General features: G+C 46.9%; 6 non-coding genes across 6 annotated transcripts; all 6 read left to right on the forward strand.

The window, feature by feature from the left end:
* The first annotated feature begins 3,124 nt into the window (after nt 1–3,124).
* Nucleotides 3,125–3,197, forward strand: TRNAR-UCU (transfer RNA arginine (anticodon UCU)). Its single transcript has one exon. It is a non-coding gene; the product is annotated as a tRNA-Arg (tRNA).
* A 161-nt stretch (nt 3,198–3,358) lies between these two features.
* TRNAR-UCU (transfer RNA arginine (anticodon UCU)) lies at nt 3,359–3,431 on the forward strand. The gene has a single exon. It is a non-coding gene; the product is annotated as a tRNA-Arg (tRNA).
* An 863-nt stretch (nt 3,432–4,294) lies between these two features.
* On the forward strand, nt 4,295–4,367 carry TRNAR-UCU (transfer RNA arginine (anticodon UCU)). The gene has a single exon. It is a non-coding gene; the product is annotated as a tRNA-Arg (tRNA).
* Nucleotides 4,368–5,679: 1,312 nt separating this feature from the next.
* On the forward strand, nt 5,680–5,752 carry TRNAR-CCU (transfer RNA arginine (anticodon CCU)). Its single transcript has one exon. It is a non-coding gene; the product is annotated as a tRNA-Arg (tRNA).
* An 861-nt stretch (nt 5,753–6,613) lies between these two features.
* TRNAK-UUU (transfer RNA lysine (anticodon UUU)) lies at nt 6,614–6,686 on the forward strand. The gene has a single exon. It is a non-coding gene; the product is annotated as a tRNA-Lys (tRNA).
* Nucleotides 6,687–10,084: 3,398 nt separating this feature from the next.
* On the forward strand, nt 10,085–10,157 carry TRNAR-CCU (transfer RNA arginine (anticodon CCU)). Its single transcript has one exon. It is a non-coding gene; the product is annotated as a tRNA-Arg (tRNA).
* Nucleotides 10,158–17,996: the final 7,839 nt, after the last annotated feature.

Here is a 17,996-nt window from a genome sequence, read left to right on the forward strand (position 1 = left end):
GCATTTCCCTTTCTCCTATGTTCCTTTCGACGGTGTGTTCTTCTGTAACCTAAATTAAAAGCGGTAATGAAAGGAAAGCCAGTGCATCGCTCGCAAATCGCCCACGTGGCCAAACGGATGAGGCTTCCGTCTCCTAAACCGGGGACTGCGGGTTCGAGTCCCGCTGAGGTTGGTATATCCTTTTTCATTACCAAAGGGTTTGTGCAACAGATTTCTTGCTTGAAGCAAATCATATGCGTTTCCTTTTCCCCTATATTCCTTTAGATGATGGGTTCTTCTGTAACCTAGAGTAAACGCGCTAATGAAAAAAACGCTAGTTCATTGCTCGCACATTGCCCTCATCCCGCAGGGCGCGGGCTCTAATCCCGGCTGCGGCGGCTGCATTTCCGAGGGAGGCGGAAATGTTGTAGGCCCGTGTGCTCAGATTTGGGTGCACGTTAAAAACCCCGGGTGGCCTAAATTTCCGCAGCCCTCCACTACGGCCTCTCTCATAATCAAATAGTGGTTTTTGGACGTTAATCCCCACATATCAATCAGTCACATCGCCTTCGTGGCCTAACGGATAAGGCATCGATCTTCTAAACCGGGCATTGCGGGTTCGAGTCCCGCCGAGAGTGCGTTATCCTTTTTCATTACCAAGGGTTTATGCTACAGTTTTCTTGCTTAAGGCAAAGCATATGCGCTTCTTTCCCCCTATATTCCTTTCGATGATGAGTTCTACTGCAACCTAGAGTAAAAGCACTAATGAAAGGAACGCCAGTGCATCGCTCGCACATCGCCCTTGTGGCCTACTGGATAAGGCATCGGTCTTCTAAACCGGGATTGCTGATTCGAGTCCGGCCTAGGGTGGGTTATCCTTTTTCATTACCAAGGATTTCTGCTACAGTTTTCTTGCTTGAACCAAAGCGTGTGCATTTCCCTTTTTCCTATAATAATTTCGATGGTGTGTTCTACAGTACCCTAAAGTAAAAGCGCTAATGAAACGAACGCCAGTGCATCGATCGCACATTGCTCTCGTGGCCTAATGGATAAGACATCAGTCTTCTTAACCGGGGATGGCGGGTTCGAGTCCTGCTGAGGGTGGGTGATCCTTTTTCATTGACAAAAGGGGTTTCTGCTACACTTTTCTAGCTTGAAGCAAAGCATATGCGTTTCCTTTTCACCTATGTTCCTTTGAAAGATGTGTTCTACTGCAACCTAGAGTAAAAGCGCCAAAGAAATGAACGCCAGTACATCACTCACACATCGCCCTCGTGGCCTTACGGATAAGGCATCGGTCTTTTTAACCTGGGATTGAGGGTTCGAGTCCCACTAAAGGTGGGATATTCTTTTTCATTAACAAAGGGTTTCTGCTACAGTTTTCTTGCTTGAAGCAAAGCATATGCGTTTCCTTTTCCCCTATGTTCCTTTCGAAGTTGTGTTCTACTGCAACCTAGAGTAAACGCGCTAATGAAAGGAACCCCATGGCATCACTCGCACATCGGCTTCGTGGTCTAACAGATAAGGCATCGGTATTCTATACAGGGGATTGCGGGTTCGAGTCCCGCTGAGGGTGGGTTATCCTTTTTCATTAACAAAGGGTTTTGCTACAGTTTTCATGCTTGAACCAAAGCATGTGCGTTTCCCTTTCTCCCATATTCCTTTCGATGGTGTGTTCTATTGTAACGTAAAGCGAAAGTGCTAATGAAAGGAACGCCAGTGCATCGCTCGCCCATTGCCCTCGTGGCGTAACGGATAAGGCATCGGTCTTCTAAACCGGGGATGGCGGGTTCGAGTGCCGCCGACGGTGGGTTATCCTTTTTCATTACCAATGGTTTGTGCTACAGTTTTCTTGCTTGAAGCAAAGCATGTGGCTTTCCCTTTCTCCTATATTCCTTTCGATGGTGCGTTTTACTGTAACCTAAATTAAAAGCGCTAATGAAAGGAACGCCAGTGCATCGCTCGCACATCGCCCTCGTGGCCTAACAGATAAGGCATCAGTCTCCTAAACCGGGGATGGCGGGGTCGAGTCCCGCCGAGGGTGGGATATTCTTTTTCATTAATAAAGGGTTTCTGCTACAGTTTTCTTGCTTCAACCAAAGCATGTGCATTTCCCTTTTTCCTATAATAATTTTGATGGTGTGTTCTACAGTAACCTAAAGTAAAAGCGCTAATGAAACGAACGCCAGTGCATCGATCGCACATTGCTCTCGTGGCCTAATGGATAAGACATCAGTCTTCTTAACCGGGGATGGCGGGTTCGAGTCCTGCCGAGGGTGGGTGATCCCTTTTCATTGACAAAAGGGGTTTCTGCTACACTTTTCTAGCTTGAAGCAAAGCATATGCGTTTCCTTTTCACCTATGTTCCTTTGAAAGATGTGTTCTACTGCAACCTAGAGTAAAAGCGCCAAAGAAATGAACGCCAGTACATCACTCACACATCGCCCTCGTGGCCTTACGGATAAAGCATCGGTCTTTTTAACCTGGGATTGAGGGTTCGAGTCCCACCAAAGGTGGGATATTCTTTTTCATTAACAAAGGGTTTCTGCTACAGTTTTCTTGCTTGAAGCAAAGCATATGCGTTTCCTTTTCCCCTATGTTCCTTTCGTAGTTGTGTTCTACTGCAACCTAGAGTAAACGCGCTAATGAAAGGAACCCCATGGCATCACTCGCACATCGGCTTCGTGGTCTAACAGATAAGGCATCGGTATTCTAAACAGGGGATTGCGGGTTCGAGATCGCTGAGGGTGGGTTATCCTTTTTCATTAACAAAGGGTTTTGCTACAGTTTTCTTGCTTGAACCAAAGCATGTGCATTTCCCTTTCTCCCTTATTCCTTTCGATGGTGTGATCTATTGTAACGTAAAGCAAAAGTGCTAATGAAAGGAACGCCAGTGCATCGCTCGCCCATTGCCCTCGTGGCGTAACGGATAAGGCATCGGTCTTCTAAACCGGGGATGGCGGGTTCGAGTCCGGCCGAGGGTGGGTTATCCTTTTTCATTACCAATGGTTTGTGCTACAGTTTTCTTGCTTAAAGCAAAGCATGTGGCTTTCCCTTTCTCCTATATTCCTTTCGATGGTGCGTTCTACTGTAACCCAAATTAAAAGCGCTAATGAAAGGAACGCCAGTGCATCGCTCGCCCATTGCCCTCGTGGCCTAACGGATAAGGCATCGGTCTTCTAAACCGGGGATTGCGGGTTCGAGTGCCGCCGAGGGTGGGTTATCCTTCTTCATTCCCAATGGTTTGTGCTATAGTTTTCTTGCTTGAAGCAAAGCATGTGGCTTTCTCTTTCTCCTATATTCCTTTCGATGGTGCGTTATACTGTAACCTAAATTAAAAGCGCTAATGAAAGCAACGCCAGTGCATTGCTCGCACATCGCCCTCGTGGCCTAACGGATAAGGCATCGGTCTTCTAAACCGGGGTTTGCGGGTTCGAGTCCCGCCGAGGGTGGGTTATCCTTTTTTATTAACAAAGGGTTTTGCTATTGTTTTCTTGATTGAACCAAAGCATGTGCATTTCCCTTTCTCCCATATTCCTTTCGATGGTGTGTTCGATTGTAACCTAAAGTAAAAGCGCTAACGAAAGGAACGCCAGTGCATCGCTCGCCCATTGCCCTCGTGGCCTAACGGATAAGGCATCGGTCTTTTAAACTGGGGATTGCGGGTTCGAGTGCCGCCGAAGGTGGGTTATCCTTTTTCATTACCAATGGTTTGTGCTACAGTTTTCTTGCTTGAAGCAAAGCATGTGGCTTTCCCTTTCTCCTATATTTCTTTCGATGGTGCGTTCTACTGTAACCCAAATTAAAAGCGCTAATGAAAGGAACGCCAGTGCATCGCTCGCCCATTGCCCTCGTGGCCTAACGGATAAGGCATCTGTCTTCTAAACCGGGGATTGCGGGTTCGAGTGCCGCCGAGGGTGGGTTATCCTTTTGCATTCCCAATGGTTTGTGCTATAGTTTTCTTGCTTGAAGCAAAGCATGTGGCTTTCTCTTTCTCCTATATTCCTTTCGATGGTGCGTTATACTGTAACCTAAATTAAAAGCGCTAATGAAAGGAACGCCGGCGCATCGCTCGCACATCGACCTCGTGGCCTAACGGATAAGGCATCGGTCTTCTAAATGGGGGTTTGCGGGTTCGAGTCCCGCCGAGGGTGGGTTATCCTTTTTCATTAACAAAGTGTTTTGCTACAGTTTTCTGGCTTGAACCAAAGCATGTGCATTTCCCTTTCTCCCATATTTCTTTCGATGGAGTGTTCGATTGTAACCTAAAGTAAAAGCGCTAATGAAAGAAACGCCAGTGCATCGCTCGCCCATTGCCCTCGTGGCCTAACGGTTAAGGCATCGGTCTTCTAAACCGGGGATTGCGGGTTCGAGTCCCGCCGAGGGTGGGTTATCCTTTTTTATTACCAAGGGTTTCTGCAACAGTTTTTTTGCTTGAAGCAGAGCATATGTGTTTCCTTTTCCCCTATATTCCTTTCATTGGTGTGTTCTACTGCAACCTAGAGTAAACGTGCTAATGAAAGGAACGCCAGTGCACCATCCGCACAACGCCTTCGTGGCTAACGGATAAGGCATCGGTCTTCTAAACAGGGTATTGCGGGTTCGAGTCCCGCCGAGGGTGGGTTATCCTTTTTAACAAACAAAGGGTTTCTCCTACAGTTTTCTTGCTTGAACTAAAGCATATGCATTTCCTTTTCCCCTATATTCCTTTCGATGGTGTGTTTTACTGTAACCTAGAGTAAAAGCGCTAATGAAAGGAACGCCAGTGCATCGGTCGCACATCGCTCTTGTGGCCTAACGTATAAGGCATCGTTCTTCTAAACCGGGGATGGCGGGTTCAACTCCTTCCGGGGGTGGGTGATCCTCTTTCATTAACAATAGGGGTTTCTGCTACACTTTTCTTGCTTGAAGCAAGACATGTGCGTTTCCTTTTCCCCTATATTTCTTTGAATGATGTGTTCTATTGCACCTTTGAGTAAAAGCGCTAATGAAAGGAACGCCAGTGCATCACTTGCACACCGCCCTCGTGGCCTAACGGATAAGGCATTGGTCTCCTAAACCGGGGACTGTGGGTTCGAGTCTCGCCGAGGTTGGGATATCCTTTTTCATTACCAAAGGGTTTGTGCTACAGTTTTCTTACTTGAAGCAAATCATTTGCGTTTCCTTTTCCCCTATATTCCTTTAGATGATGGGTTCTACTGTAACCTAGAGTAAACGGGCTAATGAAAAGAACGCTAGTGCATCGCTCGCACATTGCCCTCATCCTGCAGGGCACGGGTTCTAATCCCGCCTGCGGCGGCTGCGTTTCCGAGGGAGGCGGAAATGTTGGAGGCCCGTGTGCTCAGATTTGGGTGCACGTTAAAGAACCCCGGGTGGTCTAAATTTCCGCAGCCCTCCACTACGGCGTCTCTCATAATCAAATAGTGGTTTTGGGACGTTAAACCCCACATATCAATCAATCGCATTGCCTTCGTGGCCTAACGGATAAGGCATCGGCCTTCTGAACCGTGGATTGCGGGTGCGAGTGCCGCCGAGGGTGGGTTATCCTTTTTCATTACCAAGGGTTTGTGCTACAGTTTTTTTGCATGAAGCAAAGCATATGCGTTTCCTTTTCCCCATATATTCCTTTCGATGTTGTGTTCTACTGCAACCTAGAGTAAAAGCGCTAATGAAAGGAACGCCAGTGCACCGCCCGCTAGCGCTCTCGTGGCCTAACGGATAAGGCATCGGTCTCCTAAACCGGGGACAGCGGGTTCGAGTCCCGCCGAGGGTGGGTCATTCTTTTTCATTAACAAAGCATTTGTGCTACAGTTTTCTTGCTTGAAGGAAAGCATATTAGTTCCTTTTCCTCTATATTCCTTTCTATGGTGTGTTTTACTGTAACCTAGAGTAAAAGTGCTAATGAAAGGAATGCCAGTTCATCGGTGGCACATCGCTCTTGTGGCCTAACAAATAAGGCATCGATCTTCTAAACCGTGCATTGCGGGTTCGAGTCCTGCCGAGAGTGGGTTATCCTTTTTCATTACCAAGGGTTTCTGCTACAGTTTTCTTGCCTAAAGCAAAGCATATGCGCTTGTTTCCCCCGATATTCCTTTCGATGATGAGTTCTTCTGCAACCTAGAGTAAAAGCGCTAATGAAAGGAACGCCAGTGCATCGATCGCACATGGCTCTCGTGGCCTAACGGATAAGACATCAGTCTTCTTAACCAGGGATGGCGGGTTCGAGTCCCGCCGAGGGTGGGTCATCCTTTTTCATTAACAAAGGGTTTTGCTACAGTTTTCTTGCTTAAACCAAAGCAGGTGCATTTCCCTTTCTCCCATATTCCTTTCGATGGTGCGTTCTATTGTAACCTAAATTAAAAGCGCTAATGAAAGGAACGCCAGCGCATCGCTCGCACATCGCCCTCTTGGCCTAACGGATAAGGCATCGGTCTTCTAAACCGGGGTTTGCGGGTTCGAGTCCCGCCGAGGGTGGGTTATCCTTTTAATTAACAAAGGGTTTTGCTACAGTTTTCTTGCTTGAACCAAAGCATGTGCATTTCCCTTTCACCCATATTCCTTTCGACGGTGTGTTCGATTGTAACCTAAAGTAAAAGCGCTAATGAAAGGAACGCCAGTGCATCGCTCGCCTATTGCCCTCGTGGCCTAACGGATAAGGCATCGGTCTTTTAAACCGGGGATTGCGGGTTCGAGTGCCGCCGAGGGTGGGTTATCCTTTTTCATTACCAAGGGTTTGTGCTACAGTTTTCTTGCTTGAAGCAAAGCATGTGGCTTTCCCTTTCTCCTATATTCCTTTCGATGGTGCGTTCTACTGTAACCTAAATTAAAAGCGCTAATGAAAGGAACGCCAGTGCATCGCTCGCACATCGCCCACATGGCCTAACGGATAAGGCTTCGGTCTCCTAAACCGGGGACTGCGGGTTCGAGTCCCGCTGAGGTTGCTATATCTTTTTCATTACCAAAGGGTTTGTGCTACAGATTTCTTGCTTGAAGCAAATCATATGCGTTTCCTTTTCCCCTATATTCCTTTAGATGATAGGTTCTTCTGTAACCTAGAGTAAACGCGCTAATGAAAAGAACGCTAGTGCATCGCTCGCACATTGCCCTCATCCCGCAGTGCGCGGGTTCTAATCCCGGCTGCGGCGGCTGCATTTCCGAGGGAGGCGGAAATGTTGTAGGCCCGTGTGCTCAGATTTGGGTGCACGTTAAAGAACCCTGGGTGGTCTAAATTTCCGCAGCCCTCCACTACGTCGTCTCTCATAATCAAATAGTGGTTTTGGGACGTTAAACCCCACATATCAATCAATCACATCGCCTTCGTGGCCTAACGGATAAGGCATCGGTCTTCTAAACCGTGGATTGCGGGTGCGAGTGCCGCCGAGGGTGGGTTATCCTTTTTCATTACCAAGGGTTTGTGCTACAGTTTTCTTGCATGAAGCAAAGCATATGCGTTTCCTTTTCCCCTATATTCCTTTCGATGTTGTGTTCTACTGCAACCTAGAGTAAAAGCGCTAATGAAAGGAACGCCAGTGCATCGCTCGCACATCGCCCACGTGGCCTAACGGATAAAGCTTCGGTCTCCTAAACCGGGGACTGCGGGGTCGAGTCCCGCTGAGGTTGGTATATCCTTTTTCATTACCAAAGGGTTTGTGCTACAGATTTCTTGCTTGAAGCAAATCATATGCGTTTCCTTTTCCCCTATATTCCTTTAGGTGATGGGTTCTTCTGTAACCTAGAGTAAATGCGCTAATGAAAAGAACGCTAGTGCATCACTCGCACATTGCCCTCATCCCACAGGGCGCGGGTTCTAATCCCGGCTGCGGCGGATGCATTTCCGAGGGAGGCGGAAATGTTGTAGGCCCGTGTGCTCAGATTTAGGTGCACGTTAAATAACCCCGGGTGGTCTAAATTTCCGCAGCCCTCCACTACGGCGTCTCTCATAATCAAATAGTGGTTTTGGGACGATAAAACCGACATATCAATCAATCACATCGCCTTCGTGGCCTAACGGATAAGGCATCGATCTTCTAAACCGGGCATTGCGGGTTCGAGTCCCGCCGAGAGTGGGTTATCCTTTTTCATTACCAAGGATTTCTGCTACAGTTTTCTTGCTTAAAGCAAACCATATGCGCTTCCTTTTCCCCTATATTCCTTTCGATGGTGGGTTCTACAGTAACCTAGAGTAAACGTGCTAACGAAAAGAACGCCAGTGCATCGCTCGCACATCGCCCTCGTGGCCTAACGGATAAGGCATCAGTCTCCTAAACCGGGGATGGCGAGGTCGAGTCCCGCCGAGGGTGGGATATTCTTTTTCATTAATAAAGGGTTTCTGCTACAGTTTTCTTGCTTGAACCAAAGCATGTGCATTTCCCTTTCTCCTATATTAATATCGATGGTGTGTTTTACTGTAACCTAAAGTAAAAGCGCTAATGAAAGGAACGCAGGTGCATCAATCGCACATTGCTCTCTTGGCCTAACGGAATAGCCATCGGTCTTCTTAACCGGGGATTGCGGGTTCGAGTCCCGCCGAGTGTGGGTTATCCTTTTTCATTACCAAAGGTTTCTGCTACAGTTTTCGTGCTTGAAGCAAAGCATATGCGTTTCCTTTTCCCCCATATTTCTTTCGATGGTGTGTTCTACAGTAACCTAGAGTAAAAGTGCTAATGAAAGAAACGCCAGTGCATCGCTCGCACATCGCCCTCGTGGCCTAACGGATAAGGCATCGGTGTTCTAAACCGGGGATTGCGGGTGCGAGTGCCGCCGAGGGTGGGTTATCCTTTTTCATTACTAAGGGTTTGTGCTACAGTTTTCTTGCTTGAAGCAAAGCATATGCGTTTCCTTTTCCCCTATTTTTCTTTCGATGTTGTGTTCTACTGCAACCTAGAGTAAAAGCGCTAATGAAAGGAACGCTAGTGCATCACTCGCAGATTGCCCTCGTGGCCTAACGTATAAGGCGCCGGTCTTCTAAACAGGGGATTGCGGGTTCGAGTCTCGCCGAGGGTGGGATATCATTTTTCATTAACAAAGGGTTTCTGCTACAGTTTCTTTGCATGAAGCAAAGCATGTGCATTTCCCTTTCTCCTATATTCTTTTCGATGGTGTGTTCTACTGTAGCCTAAAGTAAAAGCGCTAATGAAAGGAACGCCAGTGCATCGCTCGCACATCGCCCTTATGGCGTAACGAATAAGGCATCGATCTTCCTAACGGGGGATTGCGGGTTCGAGTCCCGCCGAGGGAGGTTATTTTTTTTTCATTCACAGAAAAGCTTTCTGCTACAGTTTTCTTGCTGGAAGCAAATCATATGCGTTTCCTTTTCCCCTATGTTCCTTTGGATGATGTGTTCTACTGTAACCTAGAGTAAACGTGCTAATGAAAAAAACGCTAGTGCATCGCTCGCACATCTCCCTCATAGCGTAACGAATAAGGCATCGGTCTTCTAAACGGGGGATTTTGGGTTCGAGTGCAGCCAAGGGTGGATTATCCTTTTTCATAAACAATGGGTTTTGCTACAGCTTTCTTGCTTGAACCAAAGCATATGCATTTCCCTTTCTCCTATGTTCCTTTCGACGGTGTGTTCTTCTGTAACCTAGAGTAAACGCGCTAATGAAAGGAACGCCAGTGCATCACTCGCACATCGGCTTCGTGGCCTAACGGATGAGGCATCGGTCTTCTAAACCGGGAACTGCGGGTTCGAGTCCCGCCGAGGGAGGGTATTTTTTTCCATTCACAGAAAAGCTTTCTGCTACAGTTTTCTTGCTTGAGGCAAATCATATGCGTTTCCTTTTCCCCTATGTTCCTTTGGATGATGTGTTCCACTGTAACCTAGAGTAAACGTGCTAATGAAAACAACGCTAGTGCATCGCGCGCACATCTCCCTCATGGCGTAACGAATAAGGCATCGGTCTTCAAAACGGGGGATTGCGGGTGCGAGTGCCGCCGAGGGTGGGTTATCCTTTTTCATTACCAAGGGTTTGTGCTACAGTTTTCTTGCATGAAGCAAAGCATATGCGTTTCCTTTTCCCCTATATTCCTTTCGATGTTGTGTTCTACTGCAACCTAGAGTAAAAGCGCTAATGAAAGGAACGCCAGTGCACCGCCCGCTATCGTCCTCGTGGCCTAACGGATAAGGCATCGGTCTCCTAAACCGGGGACTGCGGGTTCGAGTCCCGCCGAGGGTGGGTCATCCTTTTTCATTAACACAGCATTTGTGCTACAGTTTTCTTGCTTGAAGGAAAGCATATTAGTTCCTTTTCCCCTATATTCCTTTCTATGGTGTGTTTCACTGTAACCTAGAGTAAAAGCGCTAATGAAAGGAACGCCAGTGCATCGCTCGCACATCGCCCACGTGGCCTAACGGATAAGGCTTCGGTCTCCTAAACCGGGGACTGCGGGTTCGAGTCCCGCTGAGGTTGGTATATCCTTTTTCATTACCAAAGGGTTTGTGCTACAGATTTCTTGCTTGAAGCAAATCATATGCGTTTCCTTTTCCCCTATATTCCTTTAGGTGATGGGTTCTTCTGTAACCTAGAGTAAACGCGCTAATGAAAAGAACGCTAGTGCATCACTCGCACATTGCCCTCATCCCACAGGGCGCGGGTTCTAATCCCGGCTGCGGCGGATGCATTTCCGAGGAGGCGGAAATGTTGTAGGCCCGTGTGCTAAGATTTAGGTGCACGTTAAATAACCCCGGGTGGTCTAAATTTCCGCAGCCCTCCACTACGGCGTCTCTCGTAATCAAATAGTGGTTTTGGGACGTTAAACCCCACATATCAATCAATCACATCGCCTTCGTGGCCTAACGGATAAGGCATCGATTTTCTAAACCGGGCATTGCGGGTTCGAGTCCCGCCGAGAGTGGGTTATCCTTTTTCATTACCAAGGATTTCTGCTACAGTTTTCTTGCTTAAAGCAAACCATATGCGTTTCCTTTTCCCCTATATTCCTTTCGATGGTGGGTTCTACAGTAACCTAGAGTAAACGTGCTAACGAAAAGAACGCCAGTGCATCGCTCGCACATCACCCTCGTGGCCTAACGGATAAGGCATCAGTGTCCTAAACCGGGGATGGCGAGGTCGAGTCCCGCCGAGGGTGGGATCTTCTTTTTCATTAATAAAGGGTTTCTGCTACAGTTTTCTTGCTTGAACTAAAGCATGTGCATTTCCCTTTCTCCTATATTAATTTCGATGGTGTGTTCTACTGTAACCTAAAGTAAAAGCGCTAATGAAAGGAACGCCAGTGCATCGGTCGCACATCGCTCTTGTGGCCTAACGAATAAGGCATCGTTGTTCTAAACCGGGGATGGCGGGTTCGAGTCCTTCCGGGGGTGGGTGATCCCTTTTCATTAACAATAGGGGTTTCTGCTACACTTTTCTTGCTTGAAGCAAAACATGTGCGTTTCCTTTCCCCCTATATTTCTTTGAATGATGTGTTCTATTGCAACCTAGAGTAAAAGCGCTAATGAAAGGAACGCCAGTGCATCACTCGCACATCGCCCTCGTGGCCTAACGGATAAGGCATCGGTCTCATAAACCGAGGATTGCGGGTTCGAGTCCCGCCAAGGGTGAGTTATTGTTTTTCATTAACAAAGGGTCTCTGCTACAATTTTCTTGCTTGAACCAAAGCATGTGCATTTCCCTTTCTCCTATATTAATATCGATGGTGTGTTTTACTGTAACCTAAAATAAAAGCGCTAATGAAAGGAACGCAGGTGCATCAATCGCACATTGCTCTCTTGGCCTAACGGAATAGCCATCGGTCTTCTTAACCAGGGATTGCGGGTTCGAGTCCTGCCGAGTGTGGGTTATCCTTTTTCATTACCAAAGGTTTCTGCTACAGTTTTCGTGCTTGAAGCAAAGCATATGCGTTTCCTTTTCCCCTATATTTCTTTCGATGGTGTGTTCTACAGTAACCTAGAGTAAAAGTGCTAATGAAAGGAACGCCAGTGCATCGCTCGCACATCGCCCTCGTGGCCTAACGGATAAGGCATCGGTGTTCTAAACCGGGGATTGCGGGTGCGAGTGCCGCCGAGGGTGGGTTATCCTTTTTCATTACTAAGGGTTTGTGCTGCAGTTTTCTTGCTTGAAGCAAAGCATATGCGTTTCCTTTTCCCCTATTTCCCTTTTGATGTTGTGTTCTACTGCAACCTAGAGTAAAAGCGCTAATGAAAGGAACGCCAGTGCACCGCCCGCTATCGCCCTCGTGGCCTAACAGATAAGGAATTGGTCTCCTAAACTGGGGAATGCGGGTTCGAGTCCCGCCGAGGGTGGGTTATCCTTTTTCATTAACAAAGCAATTCTGCTACAGTTTTCTTGCTTGAAGGAAAGCATATTAGTTCCTTTTCTCCTATATTCCTTTCGATGGTGGGTTCTACAGTAACCTAGAGTAAAAGTGCTAACGAAAAGAACGCCAGTGCATCGCTCGCACATCGCCCTCGTGGCCTAACGGATAAGGCATCGGTCTCCTAAACCGGGGATGCCGGGGTCGAGTCCCGCCGAGGGTGGGATATTCTTTTTCATTCCCAAAGGGTTTCTGCTACAGTTTTCTTGCTTAAAGCAAAGCAAATGCGTTTTGTTTTCCCCTATATTCCTTTCGAAGGTGTGTTCTACTGCAACCTAGAGTAAACTTGCTAATGAAAGGAACGCCAGTGCATCGCCCGCACGTCGCCCTCGTGGCCTAACGGATAAGGCATAGGTCTCCTAAACCGGGGATTGCGGGTTCGAGTCCCGCCAAGGGTAGGTTATTTTATTTCATTCACCGAAAAGGTTTCTGCTACAGTTTTCCTGCTTGAAGCAAAGCTTATGCGCTTCTTTTCCCCTATGTTCCTTTGGATGATGTGTTCTACTGTAACCTAGAGTAAACGCGCTAATGAAAAGAACGCTAGTGCATCGCTCGCACATCTCCCTCATGGCGTAACGAATAAGGCATCGGTCTTCTAAACGGGGGATGGCGGGTTCGAGTCCCGCCGAGGGTGGATTATCCTTTTTCATTAACAAAAGGTTTTGCTACAGTTTTCTTGCTTGAACCAAAGCTTGTGATTTCCCTTTCTCCTATATTAATTTCGATGGTGTGTTCTACTGTAACCTAAAGTAAAAGCGCTAATGATACGAACGCCAGAGCATCGATCGCACATTGCTCTCGTGGCCTAACGTATAGGACATCGGTCTTCTTAACCGGGGATGGCGGGTTCGAGTCCTGCCGAGGGTGAGTGATCCATTTTTATTGACAAAAGGGCTCTCTGCTACACTTTTCTTGGTTGAAGCAAAGCATATGCGTTTCATTTTCAACTATGTTCCTTTGGAAGATGTGTTCTACTGCAACCTAGAGTGAAAGCGCTAAAGAAATGAACGCCAGTGCATCACTCGCACATCGCCCTCGTGGCCTTACGGATAAGGCATCGGTCTTCTAAACTGGGCATTGCGGGTTCGAGTCCCGCCGAGGGTGGGTTATCCTTTTTCATTACCAATGGTTTCTGCTACAGTTTTTTTGCTTAAAGCAAAGCATATGCGTTTGTTTTCCTCTATGTTCCTTTGAAAGATGTGTTCTACTGCAACCTAGAGTAAAAGCGCTAATGAAAGGAACGCCAGTGCATCGTTCGCACATTGCTATCGTGGCCTAAAGGATAAAACATCGGTCTTCTTAACCGGGGATGGCGGGTTCGAGTCCCGCCGAGGGAGGTTTTTTTTTTTCATTAACAGAAAAGGTTTCTGCTACAGTTTTCTTGCTTGAAGCAAAGCATATGCGTTTCCTTTTCCCCTATAATCCTTTCGATGGTGTTTTCTACTGCAACCTAGAGTAAATTGGCTAATGAAATGAACGCCAGTGCATCGCTCGCACATCGCCTTCGTGTTCTAACGGATAAGGCATCGGTCTCCTGAACCGGGGATTGCGCGTTCGAGTCCTAACGACGGTGGGTTATTCTTTTTCATTAACAATGGGTTTTGCTACAGTTTTCTTGCTTGAACCAAAGCATGCGATTTCCCTTTCTCCTATATTAATTTCGATGGTGTGTTCTACTTTAACCTAAAGTAAAAGCGCTAATGATACGAACACCAGTGCATCGATCGCACATTGCTCTCGTGGCCTAACGGATAAGACATCGGTCTTCTTAACCGGGGATGGCGAGTTCGAGTCCCGCCGAGGGAGGTTTTTTTTTTTCATTAACAGAAAAGGTTTCTGCTACAGTTTTCTTGCTTGAAGCAAATCATATGCGTTTCCTTTTCCCCTATGTTCCTTTGGATGGTGTGTTCTACTGTAACCTGGAGTAAAATGGCTAATGAAAAGAACGCTAGTGCATCGCTCGCACATCGCCCCTCATGGCGTAACGAATAAGGCATCGATCTTCTAAACAGAGAATTGCGGGTTCGAGTCCCGCCGAGAGTGGGATATCCTTTTTCATCACCAAGGGTTTCTGCTACAGTTTTCTTGCTTGAACCAAAACATGTGCGTTTTCTTCTCCTCAATACTCCTTTCGATGGTGTCTTCTACTGCAACCTAGAGTAAAATGGCTAATGAAATGAACGCCAGTGCATCGCCTGCACATGGCCCTCGTGGCCTAACGAATAAGGCATCGGTCTTCTAAACGGGGGATTGCGGGTTCGAGTCTCGCCGAGGGTGGGATATCCTTTTTCATTAACAAAGGGTTTCTGCTACACTTTTCTTGCTTGAACCAAAGCATATGCATTTCCCTTTCTCCTATGTTCCTTTCGACGGTGTGTTCTACTGTAACCTAGAGTAAACGCGCTAATGAAAGGAACGCCAGTGCATCACTCGCACATCGGCTTCGTGGCCTAACGAATAAGGCATCGGTCTTCTAAACCGGGAACTGCGGGTTCGAGTTCCGCCGATGGAGGGTATTTTTTTTCATTTACAGAAAAGCTTTCAGCTACAGTTTTCTTGCTTGAAGCAAATCATATGCGTTTCCTTTTCCCCTATGCTCCTTTGGATGATGTGTTCCACTGTAACCTAGAGTAAACGTGCTAATGAAAACAACGCTAGTGCATCACTCGCACATCTCTTTCATGGCGTAACGAATAAGGCATCGGTCTTCTAAACGGGGGATGGCGGGTTCGAGTCCCGCCGAGGGTGGATTATCCTTTTTCATTAACAAAGGGTTTTGCTACAGTTTTCTTGCTTGAACCAAAGCATGTGATTTCCCTTTCTCCTATATTAATTTCGATGGTGTGTTCTACTGTAACCTAAAGTAAAAGCGCTAATGATACGAACGCCAGTGCATCGATCGCACATTGCTCTCGTGGCCTAACGGATAAGACATCGGTCTTCTTAACCGGGGATGGCGGGTTCGAGTGCCGCCAAGCGTGGGTTATCCTTTTTCATTACCAAGGGTTTGTCCTACAGTTTTCTTGCTTGAAGCAAAGCATATGCGTTTCCTTTTCCCCTATAATCCTTTCGATGGTGTTTTCTACTGCAACCTAGAGTAAAATGGCTAATGAAATGAACGCCACTGCATCGCTCGCACATCGCCTTCGTGTTCTAACGGATAAGGCATCGGTTTCCTGAACCGGGGATTGCGCGTTCGAGTCCTAACGACGGTGGGTTATTCTTTTTCATTAACAAAGGGTTTGTGCTACAGTTTTCTTGCTTGAAGCAAAGCATATGCGTTTCCTTTTCCCCTATGTTCCTTTGGAAGATGTGTTCTACTGCAACCTAGAGTAAAAGCGCTATTGAAAGGAACGCTAGTGCATCACTCGCACATTGCCCTCGTGGCCTAACGTATAAGGCGCCGGTCTTCTAAACAGGGGATTGCGGCTTCGAGTCTCGCCGAGGGTGGGATATCATTTTTCATTAACAAAGGGTTTCTGCTACAGTTTTCTTGCATGAAGCAAAGCATGTGCATTTCCCTTTCTCCTATATTCCTTTCGATGGTGTGTTCTACTGTAGCCTAAAGTAAAAGCGCTAATGAAAGGAACGCCAGTGCATCGCTCGCACATCGCCCTCATGGCGTAACGAATAAGGCATCGATCTTCCTAACGGGGGATTGCGGGTTCGAGTCCCGCCGAGGGAGGTTATTTTTTTTCATTCACAGAAAAGCTTTCTGCTACAGTTTTCTTGCTGGAAGCAAATCATATGCGTTTCCTTTTCCCCTATGTTCCTTTGGATGATGTGTTCTACAGTAACCTAGAGTAAACGTGCTAATGAAAAAAACGCTAGTGCATCGCTCGCACATCTCCCTCATGGCGTAACGAATAAGGCATCGGTCTTCTAAACGGGGGATTGCGGGTTCGAGTGCCGCCGAGGGTGGATTATCCTTTTTCATTAACAAAAGGTTTTGCTACAGTTTTCTTGCTTGAACTAAAGCATGTGATTTCCCTTTCTCCTATAATAATTTCGATGGTGTGTTCTACTGTAACCTAAAGTAAAAGCGCTAATGATACGAACGCCAGTGCATCGATCGCACAATGCTCTCGTGGCCTAACGGATAAGACATCGGTCTTCTTAACCGGGGATGGCGGGTTCGAGTCCTGCCGAGGGTGAGTGATCCTTTTTTATTGACAAAAGGGCTCTCTGCTACACATTTCTTGGTTGAAGCAAAGCATATGCGTTTCATTTTCAACTATGTTCCTTTGGAAGATGTGATCTACTGCAACCTAGAGTAAAAGCGCTAAAGAAATGAACGCCAGTGCATCACTCGCACATCGCCCTCGTGGCCTTACGGATAAGGCATCGGTCTTCTAAACTGATCATTGCGGGTTCGAGTCCCGCCGAGGGTGGGTTATCCTTTTTCATTACCAATGGTTTCTGCTACAGTTTTTTTGCTTAAAGCAAAGCATATGCGTTTGTTTTCCTCTATGTTCCTTTGAAAGATGTGTTCTACTGCAACCTAGAGTAAAAGCGCTAATGAAAGGAACGCCAGTGCATCGTTCGCACATTGCTATCGTGGCCTAAAGGATAAAACATCGGTCTTCTTAACCGGGGATGGCGGGATCGAGTGCCGCCAAGCGTGGGTTATCCTTTTTCATTACCAAGGGTTTGTCCTACAGTTTTCTTGCTTGAAGCAAAGCATATGCGTTTGCTTTTCCCCTATAATCCTTTCGATGGTGTTTTCTACTGTCACCTAGAGTAAAATGGCTAATGAAATGAACGCCAGTGCATCGCTCGCACATCGCCTTCGTGTTCTAACGGATAAGGCATCGGTCTCCTGAACCGGGGATTGCGCGTTCGAGTCCTAACGACGATGGGTTATTCTTTTTCATTAACAAAGGGTTTGTGCTACAGTTTTCTTCCTCTAAGCAAAGCATATGCGTTTCCTTGTCCCCTATATTCCTTTCAATGGTGTCTTCTACTGCAAGCTAGAGTAAAAGCGCTAATGAAAGGAACGCCAGTGCATCGCCCGCACGTCGCCCTCGTGGCCTAACGGATAAGGCATAGGTCTCCTAAACCGGAGTTTGCGGGTTCGAGTCCCACCGATGGAGGTTTTTTTTCATTCACAGAAAAGGTTTCTGCTACAGTTTTCTTGCTTGAAGCAAAGCATATGCGTTTCCTTTTCCCCTATATTCCTTTGAATAATGTGTTTTACTGCAACCTAGAGTAAAAGCGCTAATGAAAGGAACGCCAGTGCATTGCTCGCACATGGCCCTCGTGGCCTAACGAATAAGGCATCGGTCTCCTAAACCGGGTATTACGGGTTCGAGTCCCGCCAAAGGTGGGATATTCTTTTTTATTACCAAAGGGTTTCTACTACAGTTTTCTTGCCTGAAGCAAAGCATATCCGTTTCCTTTTCCCCTATATTCCTTTGAATAATGTGTTTTACTGCAACCTAGAGTAAAAGCGCTAATGAAAGGAACGCCAGTGCATTGCTCGCACATGGCCCTCGTGGCCTAACGAATAAGGCATCGGTCTCCTAAACCGGGTATTACGGGTTCGAGTCCCGCCAAAGGTGGGATATTCTTTTTTATTACCAAAGGGTTTCTACTACAGTTTTCTTGCCTGAAGCAAAGCATATCCGTTTCCTTTTCCCCTATGTTCCTTTGGAAGATGTGTTCTACAGCAACCTAGAGTG

The sequence above is a fragment of the Rhipicephalus microplus genome, chromosome 2, assembly GCF_043290135.1.
Source record: "Rhipicephalus microplus isolate Deutch F79 chromosome 2, USDA_Rmic, whole genome shotgun sequence".
Taxonomy (NCBI): domain Eukaryota; kingdom Metazoa; phylum Arthropoda; class Arachnida; order Ixodida; family Ixodidae; genus Rhipicephalus; species Rhipicephalus microplus.